Here is a 12,297-nt window from a genome sequence, read left to right as displayed (position 1 = left end):
CAGTATGGTGAGAAGGAGATACAAACAGTCCACACATACCCCGGTCTCACATCCAAATATGAGCAAGAGGGCTAGGCACTGGGCTGTGGTCCTTTGCAAGAGCAGCACACACTCTGAACTACTGGGCCATCTCTCCATCCTTTTAGTCAGATTAGTATTCTATGAGCAGCAGCATCTTCCCATATCAGCCCAGATAAAAGGATGCCAAAAGATTTTTTAAAAGGAAAGAGAAAAGAAAAAGGAGCAGAAAAAGTAGTTGTCATCATTGTCGTCATATTGCTTTTGCCTGCTTACTTTCACTCTTGCTGGCAAATTCTTCTACCTTATCAGCTCCTCTGCTTCTGTGGCATTTCTTCATTGACATCAGAACCTAGTTTATTTGGCTTCCAGCATGGGCTGAAAAACAGCAGTTTCCTAGGGAACCTCTAAGCCCTCAATGCCATGTTGAGACTGCTGAGGTACCTGACCTATGGACTGAGCAGTAATTGGATTTTCATCCTCCCCAGTGTGAGAAGTCTGCGATTAGACTACCCAGACAATATCATGGGAGACTATCTGAACCTTTCAGTAGATCTTCTTTGTGTTTAGAGTACCTCGAAAACACTCTGTAAATAGGGAAAGGATCTAAACAGACATTTCTTTGAAGACAACAATGAGAAAGACACCAACAAAAAGATGTCAATGTCTGTAGCCAGTAAGGAAAAGCACCCCAAAACTCAGTGTAGTGCCACTGCCTGCTCATGAGGGTGATTGAAATAAGAAAGGAAAAAAAAAATGGGGGCTGGAGAGATGGCTCAGTGGTTAAGAGCACTGGCTGCTCTTCCAAAGGTCCTGAGTTCAATTCCCAGCAACCACATGGTGTCTCACAACCATCTGTAACAGGATCTGATGTCCTCTTCTGGTGTGTCTGAAGACAGCTACAGCATACTCATAGACACGAAATAAATTTTTTAAAAAAGGAAACATATTAGTGAAAATGTGGACAAGCAGGACGCATCCTTCTTACTCATCTGAATAAAACGGGAAGTTGCCGTGGACATTGGTTGGCAGTTCAAGAGATTAATGTGGGGCTGGGGAGATGGATCAGTTGGTAAGTTGTGAAGTCAAGAGGACCTGAGTTCAAATCCCCAGCATCCATACAAAAGCCCGGCAAGGCCATGCTTGCCTGTAACCTAAGCATGTGGATGGAGGTGAAGACTGGTGGATGCCAGGAGTTGAATAACTAGATAGCTAAGTCTAAATGGAGGCCTCACATCCTGTCAGATTCTGTGTAATGGTTCGTGTTACTTTCCAGTGTCACAGAACCTGGAATCACCTGGAGGTAGGCTTCGTGTAAGACTACTCTGCTTGTGTTAGCTGAGGTGGCACCATTGTGGCTGGGATCCTGGGGGACATAAATGGGGAGGAGCTTAGCATTCATTGTTCTCTTTTCCATGCACACACTGTGTCCAGTTCCTTCATGCTCCTGGTGCCTTGTTTTTGCTACTGTGGAAGTCTAAACACTGAAATCCAGAATAAACCCTTTCCTGCTTATCTCAGATTTTTTTTTGGTGTGTTTTGGTTTTGGTTTATCATAATAGGACAAGTAACTAAGGCTCTCCTGTAGGCACAATGTTATTGTAGGCTGTGTAAAAATTATCCTTGTATTATTTAAATGCTGGTTTCTATGCCCCCATATCTGGTTACAAAAAATTTCTCCCCAGTTATTCCCTGATTGGTCAATAAAGAAGTTGATCAGCCAATGACTGAGAAGGGGAGAAAATAGGGGTAGACTTCCTCCCAGTCAGGGAAAGGTGGGAAGGAAAGAGAAGAAGTGGGGATTCTTCGCAGGGTGAGAGTCCAAGAGACACCATGAAAAAACTCCTGGAGCTCAGGGAGCCAGGTCAGTGCTAAAATGTAAGCACCATTGGGATTCTGACTGGAGGCAGCCGGGTTAGCTTTGAGGATTAAAATATAGCAATACTGCTTAGTTGTGCCCTTAACACTTGTTAAATAAATATCACAGTTTAGTCTCAATTATTTGGGAGCTAGCTAGGTTGAGAGGAAAACTGAAACCAGCACTTACTAAAAAGCCCCTAACACTCTCCATCTCAGAAAATAAGATGGAGACTATAGAGAGACATACCTAATACCCTCCTTGGCTTCTACATGTGTGTACACGGGCACACACATGCACACTTGCAACTCCCCATGACGAAGTGTAGAACCGCCAATCCCATTCCCAGACACCAGAGAGAATGGAAGGCCTGTTGTCAAAGGAAAACTTGGAAATTAGTGTTTACAGGAGCACTGCCCAACAAAGGAAGCTATCCTAGAGTTTCTGGACTGTTAAATAGATAAATAAAATTTATCAGGCTAGGACAGTGGAAGTCATTTGGAAAAAAAGGAACAAAGTACCAATATGTACCACAATGTTGATTAACTCTGAAAATGTTCAAGTCAGGGAAAGAAGTCAGTTGTAGAAGACTGTTAGGCTGGAACCCCTGCTCACACCTGCACAAATTGGGACATTTCATCTGCCCCCCAGCCCTACTCAAACTGAGAGGCAACCCACCTGTACTGGCTAGTTTTGTGTGTCAACTTGACACAGGCTGGAGTTATCATAGAGAAAAGAGCTATAGTTGGGGAAGTGCCTCCATGAGATCCAGCTGTGGGGCATTTTCTCAATTAGTGATCAAGTGGTGAGGGCCCCTTGTGGGTGGTTCCAGCTTTGGGCTGGTGCTCTTGGGTTCTATAAGAGAGCAGGCTGAGCAAGCCAGGGGAAGCAAGCCAGTAAGAAACATCCCTCCATGGCCTCTGCATCAGCTCCTGCTTCCTGACCTGCTTGAGTTCCAGTCCTGACTTCCTTTAGTGATGAACTGCAACGTAGAAGTATAAGCTCAATAAACCCTTTCCTCCCCAACTTGCTTCTTGGTCATGATGTTTGTGCAGGAATGGAAACTCTAAGACACTGTTGGTTTCTGCGCTTGCTCGAATGTCCTGTCTGCTCTCTGCATTGAGGCTGCTCGCTGTGCCCACTGCATGCCCGTTGCACCGCGCCGCGGAACGCGGTGGAACCGTGAGCTGCAATGAGACACACTAGGCCAGATAGTTCCACGTGGGGCTTTATTTAAGATAGGGAAGGGGTAGCAGGCGGGAAGGAAGGGGAGAAGAGAAAAGAGGGAGGGGTAAGAGCGCTGCCCGGTTATATATCTGTGGTGACATAATTACAGGTAAAGGTGGGCTATGGAATTCTGGGTAAACGGCAGCTGTTGCCTTGGCAACAGACCTATACATTGCTTGTATGGCGTCACAAGCTTTGCAGGCCTCGGGTACCTATAGACACCACCCAAAAGTGCCTGCCTAGGGGCTCAGCCTTTGACCACATATAGATATAATCCCAGCTCCTAGCTGACACATCATCTCTCTATGTGCAACTCCATTGCGATCAATGAACACACCCCGATCTGCCTCCTAATAAACATGCCTTTATCTACTTTTAATCTGGTCTGATCTGACCTCTATCTGCATCACCAAAGGAGAAAAAAGCATATTATTATTTATTGTATGATACTCTTTGTTTGTTCTTTTGAGACAGAGTCTCTCCACCTGGATCAGGCTGGCCTCAGACTGCAAGCACGAATATGGTTCTGTATGACATCACTTTTAGGAAATGTCCAAACTAAGCAACTTTATAAAAGCAAAGAGTAGTTTAGTGGCCTCAGGTTCTGGGCAAAGGCAGAGATAAGGGAGTAAGCAGGGTCTGATTTGGTGAAATAAAACATTATGCAATGTGTTCAGATTTCTATAGTTGTTAAGACTTTCTATAGTTGTCAAACTGCCCTTGAATTAGAAATCTTCCTGCCTCTCTCCACATTCTGAGATTATAGACAAGGGTCACCATGCTTGTGGGTTCTGGATTCATTTTGAAAGTGATGGAACGGGTGGAAAGATGGCTCAGAGGACAAGAACTCTGGCTACTCTTCCAGAGGCCCTGAATTCAATTCCCAGAAAGTGCATGGTGGCTCACAACCATCTATACTGAGATCCAGTGCTTCTTCTGGTCTGCAGGCATACATACAAGCAGACTGTATACATAATAAATTCATCTTTTTAAAAAGTGATGAAATGCTTTAAAATTATTTATGGTTATATATAAACAACTATTCAAATATACTGAAAAGCACTGAAACATATAACTCCAATTTGAATATTATAAGGCATATGCATTATATTGAAAGAATAGAAAATACAGCCTAACTCCAGCCTTCTAAGGAGCCCCAAACACTTCATATTCCAGAGCCCGCTCTTTGTGCTCTGTTAGAAACTAGGTAAAAGGTCACATTCCAGAGCCCGCCCTTTGTTCAGAGCTAGGCAAAAAAGGCCTTGAATAGGTGATCCTGGCCCCACAAGGTAACTGGAAATGAGCTAAGCTTATTTTGCTTCTGCAAACTGCTTACGCCATTACCCCCATTCAGGAGTTCACGCAGCTATAGACATCCAAGAAAATAGGAAACTAATTGGTCCACTGAGCATGGGCTCCAATAATTTAAACTGATTGGCTTAAAAACTATGGAGTGGTATAAATCGATTGGCTCACATTTCACAGGTTCTCCATGCTAAGAAATGACTGGCTTGTGATTCGAGGGCTTTGTTGTAAACTTATAAAAGCTGTCACAATTCTGCACTTGGGGTCCACAGTCCTCTAGCCCTGTGCGGTGTACGACTGTGAAACCCAGAATTCTGGAATAAAGAGATCCTCATGTTATTGCATCGAGACCATTTTTCACGAGTGATTTGGGTGTCACCTTCCCAGGTGTGGGGTGCTGGGGCGCCCTTGGTTTTTGGTCTTACATTTTCTTGGTACATTGGCTGGGAAGTGCGACTTTCCTTCACACGCGAGAAATAACTTGGAGGTAAAGAGATCCCCTCTGGAATATGTGTGTGCAGGCTGGTGTCTGTGTCCTGAGTGTCTGTCCTGCTCTGTTTTCTGAATCTGAATCATAGGAGATGCACATTTTTGGTGGGCAGCTGTTCTCTGGCTCGTGGTGAATAGACATTCTCTGTAGACCACAGGCTGCGACCTTGGGAGACATCCCCGGGTATTTTGGGGGAACTCCAGGGACCCTGGAAGATTCCTGTCTGAGTGTCGGGGAGGACATGGTAGTTCTACTGCATTGGAGAACTTATATGCCCTCCTGGCCATCTGTTTTTTCTGATCTGGTTCTCTCTGTCTCAGTGGAAGCGAATACTTGTGAGTTTTGTTGTCTTTGTCTACAGTATGACCACTAGGTGGTGCCACGGTTTGTTTTCTGTCTGTCTCACTGTGTGTCAAGGTCTGAGTTTATGAGCCTTTCTGAAAATTTCAGTTTTGCTTGCAAGTTTCTGGGGCTCCGAGAGCCTGTCTGGTGCAGTGTGTTCGACTGGCAGCTGCTAGAGTTGAGACCGTGGGGGTCTAGAGGACGCTTTAGACTCTGGAGAGAGTTAAGTAAGGCTCTCTTCCATCTGTAAACAGCAAGTCAGTAATGGTGGAAGCCATGTTTTCCTGATATCTGGTTCATTTGGTTCATGCAGCATGTGCAGGGACACCTGGTGTCTGAAACTGTGCCCCTGTAGGGGCAAATTGTGTGATTTTCATTGTTCTGTGTTCTTGAATCTAGAGGCCTGGCGGTGGCAGGGTCAGGCTGTCTATGTGGTGTTGTTTTGTATCGTGTTTTGTGTTCCTGGACTTAGACAGAAGATATTATTTGGACTTTAGACTGACTGAAAAGCAACTCTCTCTGTGGCGCCAAAATCAGGTCATATGACACAAGCACACCAAAATCAGGTCACGTGACACAAGCCTGCCAACTTAGAACAAAAGGAGAGACAAAATACTTGCACTCTGACACCCCCTGGTGGGGAAAATAAGTCTTGACAAGAAGCTCAATGTGGCAGATGTGAGTATTCTGGTACATTAAGTTGGTTCATTTTAAATTGTTTAAATCATTATGATCTATGTGATGTTAAATTTTGTGGTTATATTGTTCCTCTGGGAGAGAGGTCAAAAAAAAAAGGGGGGGGGGGAGACCTCCAGAAGACTAGATTCTAAAATATTAAGTGAAAAAATCTGTCTTTGTGATACTAAAATCTTTATAATTGTTATTAAGTTCAAGGCATAAATTCTTATTTGATACAGGTTTTATTTTGATACAAAATCAAGGTTTCCGTTGGTATAAATACTAAAAATTTGAAAGTACAGGTTTACACCCAGTTCTTTGTTGTTATTATTACCAATCTGAGATGTTTAAGCCTGTGAGTTTAGGGCCAAATAGAAATCTAAGGCTTGAGTTTATTGTTAGGGTGTTTTCTAGGTTTTAATCAGAAATAGCTGAAGATAGTTTAACAGACAACAGTCCACATTACTTTACATAAATAGTTGGTTTTCAAAAATGTCAAAAATCCATGGAATATGATATTTACGTCTTAAAAGCTGTGTTAAGCTTTCTATATAATTTCAGTTAATATTGGTCACTCTAAGATTGCTGATGGTATTGAAGACTGTTAGTCTCATAGACAGCCCAAGCTGTTTAATCCTGAGAAAGCTGATATAGATTTCATGATTTTCAGGTGACATAAAATTTAAAGCCAGGACATGAGTCAATTCTTACAATGTTAATTCTTAAGTTGTACAGAGCAATATTGGGGAGTCCTGCCTCTTGGTAGGAACTTGACATTGGCCAAGGACAATACCTGGCTTCGGGCAGGCATAATAGGGAAGTAGGTTACAGCAGGAATTTTTATCCTAGGGTGGAGGGCTAAGGGTGTACTCCACATTGGTCAAGGTGAACTTCTCCAAGCCTTTGTTGATTCCCTAGTCAGGATGCTGCTCCACCTAGGGTGGAGAAGCTCAGAGTGAAGGTTAAGCTCATTGTTCCTCCTGGTCTACGAATTCTTGAATTAAGCAGGTTACCCACCCAGCTGCCTGAGCAGTAGAGCCAAGGACCACCAGGTGACTTTGCCGAAACTCAGCCTGGGGTCTGGGGGGAAGGGCTAGCCCAAACTGTTAAAAGGTCTGACTGACATTAAAGTTGGGGCCTCAATCAGTAAAGAATCGTCCTGGCCTCCTCCTTTTTGCCCCTTCCCCATCTAGCCTCTCAGCTTCTGTTCCAGAAACCCAGTTTGTAGTAGTGGCAGGCAGCTATGAAATGCAACATTAAGTGTTAATTCTGACAGTCTTTTAAGATAATACAGATGAAAAGGGTTCTGTTCAATTGACAGGGATGATAAATTAGGTGTTATGTCTATCTTATAGTTTATAATTTACAAAATTGTAATAATGCTCAATTGATATTTAGAGAGGACCACAGAATGGAGCAGGAGAGGACCTGAGACCACCTATCCTGATACCATGGTAGCTCTCTCACTAAGGGTATATTTCTCAAGAGACTAATTAATCTCTTTGAGACTGTTTTATTTGTAATACAGGAAGCCAAAAAGATTACCCTCAGACAAAAGGTAAGAGGTACCTGAAAGACCAACACCAGACTCCATTGGCAGGTCTCGAGGGCATGGCAGCCCACAAATTTGACCAAGGTTAAGGTTAAGCAGGGACCAGATGAGTCACCTGCAGCTTTTCTAGAGCAGCTCATTGAGGCATTCTGCCAATATACACGCTATGACTCCAGGGACAAGGAATATAAAGCTACAGTGACAATGGCAGGGCTAGTAGAGAGATCAGTAAAAAGCTTCAGAGGCTAGAGGGATTTGGTGCAGGTTGCTGAGAAGGTCTATAGAAGGATTTAATGTAGGTTGTTGAGAAAGTCTGTAGAAAGATTTAGTGCAGTTTGCTGAGACAGAAAGACAGAGAAGGAGAAGAAATGGAGAAAAAGAAAGAAAAAATGACAGAGAAGGAAGCTACAGAGAATCCTGGCTATAACAGTTAGAAAAAGCAGAAAAGGGAGACAGAAAAGGACCAGTGTGCATACTGTAAGGAGAGAGGCCACTGAGCCAGAGTGTGCCCTAAGAAATAGAAGCCGGGAGCAGGAATTCCCAGGTCTTGGGAAAAGTGCCCCCAAATGGCAAACCCAGGTGTTAGCCCTGGGTGAAGACAGTGACTAGGGGAGATGGGTTTTCTGACCACCTCCCCCAACCCAGGATAACTGTGGGAGTGAAAGAGAAACCCACTCAGTTCTTGGTGGACACAGGGGCTCAACACTCGGTCTTCCAAGCCAATGGCACCAAAATGTATTAATGGGCTACCCGAAGAACAGTGGACCTAGGGATGGGATGGGTAGCCCATTCATTTAGGGTCACCCCAGACTGTTCCTACTCACTGTTGGAGTAAGATATACTCTGCAGAATGGGGAGAGGGGCAGATATGCTTCCTGCCCAACAGGCTGCAGCTAACTGGCCCAAAAAGAGAGACTGACCCCTGCTGAAAGTCGCTACAGACAGGAACAGTTTTCTCCATGATGGACAGAGATAAGCAGGTGCTGCTATGGTGGACGACACAAATGTCATCTGGGTAGAAGAATCTTTATCCCCTGGCATGTCAACGCAGAAAGTGGAGCTTGCTACCCTCACCAAGACCTTGGAACTTGGAACCAGCAAGAAAATCAACATCCACACGGTTAGCAGGTATGCCTTTACCACAGCCCACGTCCACAGGGATATATGCCAAGAGGACTGCTCACATCAGAGGAAACCAACAGGAAATCTTGGACCTCTTAGATGTCCTAATGAAGTCAGCCACTGTGAGTATTATTTACTGCCCAGGACGTCAAGAGGGAAAAGAGTCAATGGGCAATAACCAGGCAGAGCAAATGGCTCCAGGAAAGGATATACAGGAGCCTATACTGATTGTGGGCCTGCAAGAGACACCCACTGGTAAATGGGACAAAATTAAGAAACAGCCTCACTTAAAAAAGGACTGAGATTGCTAACCACCCTACCAACTATTACCAAGAGAAGGTGCACACAAGAAGAGAAGAGAGAACTATACTCCCCAGAAAGTAAGCCAAAGACTCACTAGGGCAAATGCACAGATGGACTCATTTAGGGGATTAAAAACCTTGTCCTGGCAGTTAAGGGACCAAACGTATATATTTATGACTCGGGTTTTAGGCTAGAAAGATAATAGAACAGTGTGAGATATGCCAGCAAGTAAATGCTTATGCAGTAAAGAGTAAACAGGGCAAAAGACCTAGGAGAGAACAGAGCCTAGAGTACATTAAGAGATTTTATAAAAGCTAAGGCAGGAGAATATGGTTATAAAATATCTTCTAGCATTTATAGATGCTTTTCTCTAGATGGATTGAAGCAGGAAACAGCTGCCAAGGTTAGAAGAAAATTTCCTGAGTTTCAGAGTGCCCAAGGTAATTGGATCAGACAATGGCTCTGTTTTTGTTTCTAAGGTAAGTCAGAAATTGACAGAGATATTGGGAACTAATTGGAAACATTATTGGATGTACTGTTCCCAGGGCTCAAGGCAGGTAGAGAGAATAAACAAAACGCTATGAGAGACCTTAACTAAACTGACCTTGGAGACTGGCTCAGGCTGGGTAGTGCCTCTCCCCTTGTTTCTAAAGAGCCCCTACCATTTTAACCTGACCCCCCACCCCAGAGATTCTCTTTGATACCCCAACTCCTTTGGTATCCACTGGGCCCTCCCAGGAGGTGTCTCACAATATGAGATTTGCCTTAAATGCCCCAGGCATGCCAGAAACTCCTCACTGCTTCCAGATAGGCACTGGATCTGTATAAGAAGGCTTCAGGAACAGTTGCTGAAACCCTGATGAAAGTAATCCTTACCAAACTGACCACAGAGACTGGTGTTAATGATTAGATAGCTCTCCTACCCTTTGTGCTCTTCGGGCCTTTGTTCTCTAGGCTCATGGTGCTCCAGTGGGTGAGGCAGGGAGTGTGGAAGCAGTTCCAGGAGGCCTACTCAGGAGGAAGAGACTTGCAAGTCCCACATCGCTTCCAATTTGGAGATTTGGTCTATGTTAGATGCCACTGCACAGAAAACCTTGAGATTCGGTGGAAAGGCCCTTATCTTGTACTCTTGACCACCCTGCTTTCTGTTTTGATGAGACCCTTAGTAATCTTGCTCCTGTTGCCTACAGCTGGGCCTTGCATAATTAATAGGTTTATTGCTTTTGTTAGAGAACTAGTGAGTGCGGTCCAGATCATAACACTTAGATAACTGTAAGAGAGTCTTCTGAGCCAAGAGGAGGCTAACCTTTAATTCTCCTAGTTCTAAGATTAGAACTCCTAACAAGAGAAGAAGTGGGGAATGAAAGAATAGACAACACAGCCTAACTCCAGCCTTCTAAGGAGCCCCAAACACTTCATATTCCAGAGCCTGCTCTTTGTGCTCTTTGTTAGAAACTAGGTAAAAGGTCACGTTCCAGAGCCCGCCCTTTGTTCAGAGTTAGGCAAAAAGGCCTTGAATAGGTGATCCTGGTCCCACAAGGTAACTGGAAATGAGCTAAGCTTATCTTGCTTCTGTAAACTGCTTACACCATTACCCCTATACAGGAGTTCACGCAGCTGTAGACTCCAAGAAAATAGGAAACTAATTGGTCCACTGAGCATGGGCTCTGATAATTTAAACTGATTGGCCTAAAAACTATGGAGTGGTACAAATCGATTGGCTCACATTTCACAGGCTCTCCATGCTAAGAAATGATTGGTTTGTGATTCAAGGGCTTTGTTGTAAACTTATAAAAGCTGTTCCAATTCGGCACTTGGGGTCCACAGTCCTCTAGCCCTGCGTGGTGTACGGCTGTGGAACCCAGAATTCTGGAATAAAGAAATCCTCATGTTATTGCATCGAGACCGTTTCTCGCAAGTGATTTGGGTGTCGCCTTCCGAGGCATGGGGTGCTGGGGCGCCTTCGGTTTTGGGGGGTCTTACAATATCACAATAATTTTGTTTTTAAAATGAAAATACAAGCTATCTTAACCCCATGAAAAAACTTTAAATCCTGTACAGAAAGACTAATCTACAGAAACAAAGAATGGCAGAGGGATCTTTGGGAGGTAAGAATCAAGTTTCATTTTGCGTAGTCTCTTACTTAGTTGCAAAGAAGGAAAGGTAATGCCTTATCAACTTCTTTGGAGTGGAAACAGTTACCTACAGATACCATTTTCTTGGGTTAACTCTCACCTTCTTTGTTTGGTTCTGAAGTTGTGTCAGTTTGAAGGGCACAACAAACAACTTGCAAATCTGAACCTTATAATAATAACAAATTGTTTAGCTCCTGATTCACAGAGAGGCCAGGCAGTTTTGGACTGACTCAGCGGTCTGTGCTGGGCTCTCCCGACTGTGCGTGGGAAGCGGGCGTTGAATGATGGATATAGCTCCACTGGCAGGCTGGCAGTTGGCTAGCTCCTGGTTGGGATTCCTAGCTACCCATGCTCCTGCCGGCTAGTTCAGGCCTCCTCCCACAGTCTGCAGCAAGACAGGCTCAACACCAGAGCTTTGCTCCCTTTCTCATATTTTTTTAAAAAAAGGGGGTGGGGAGGTTCATTTTTTATGTCTGTTTGGATTGTTTCCTTACCTAGACATAAGGGCACATGCCAGTTCATAGCCACTGGTATTTTTCACAGTGCTGAACAAAGCACATGTCCCTATCGACTGTACTCATGGTGGTAGTGGGCAGTAGTACCGCTGGAGGCATGGGTATTCTACCTAACTTCACCAGGAGGGGGGATCCTGGTGGGACTGTGGACGGTAGTGTGAGGATCCTTCAGTTTAGCGGGACCCCCTAGGCCTAGTAGAGGGAAGATGAGAAAAGGATCAGGAAACAGGTCTTGCTCTGTCAAGGCTTTTGGGGAATAAAGCCAGATTTTTTTTTTTTTTTTTTTTTTTTTTTTTTTTTTTTTTTTTTTGCGAGATAGGGTTTCTCTGTGTAGCCCTGGCTACACACCACCGCCCGGCTCAGATTCATTTTCTGATGACCTCAGAAAAACTGGGTCTGGGAGTGGTCCGAAGACCTGGTGCCTGAAGACTTGCATTGCCTCACCTCTGTGCCACAGCTTGTCTCCTCCCCCTCCACTGCAGTACCCCCAACCTCCTAGTTTTAGCTCTGCCTTTCCACCTAACAGCTTCAGCTACAGCACGCTCAGTCTCCATCTTCTTCTTCGCCCCTTCCCACATCAGCTCCACCCGCACACTACCAGCCCCGCCCACAGATCGCCTGACCCTCATCACAGCCCTCGCTCCACCCACTTCCCCTCCCCAAGTCCCCATCAGCCCCGCCACGCCCACACTCCCTATCTCCATCCACGCCGTTGGCCCGCCCACTAAGTACTAGCCCTGCCACTGCCGCGG

The sequence above is a fragment of the Apodemus sylvaticus genome, chromosome 2 (assembly GCF_947179515.1).
Source record: "Apodemus sylvaticus chromosome 2, mApoSyl1.1, whole genome shotgun sequence".
Lineage (NCBI taxonomy): Eukaryota > Metazoa > Chordata > Mammalia > Rodentia > Muridae > Apodemus > Apodemus sylvaticus.
This window is presented reverse-complemented; position numbering follows the sequence as displayed.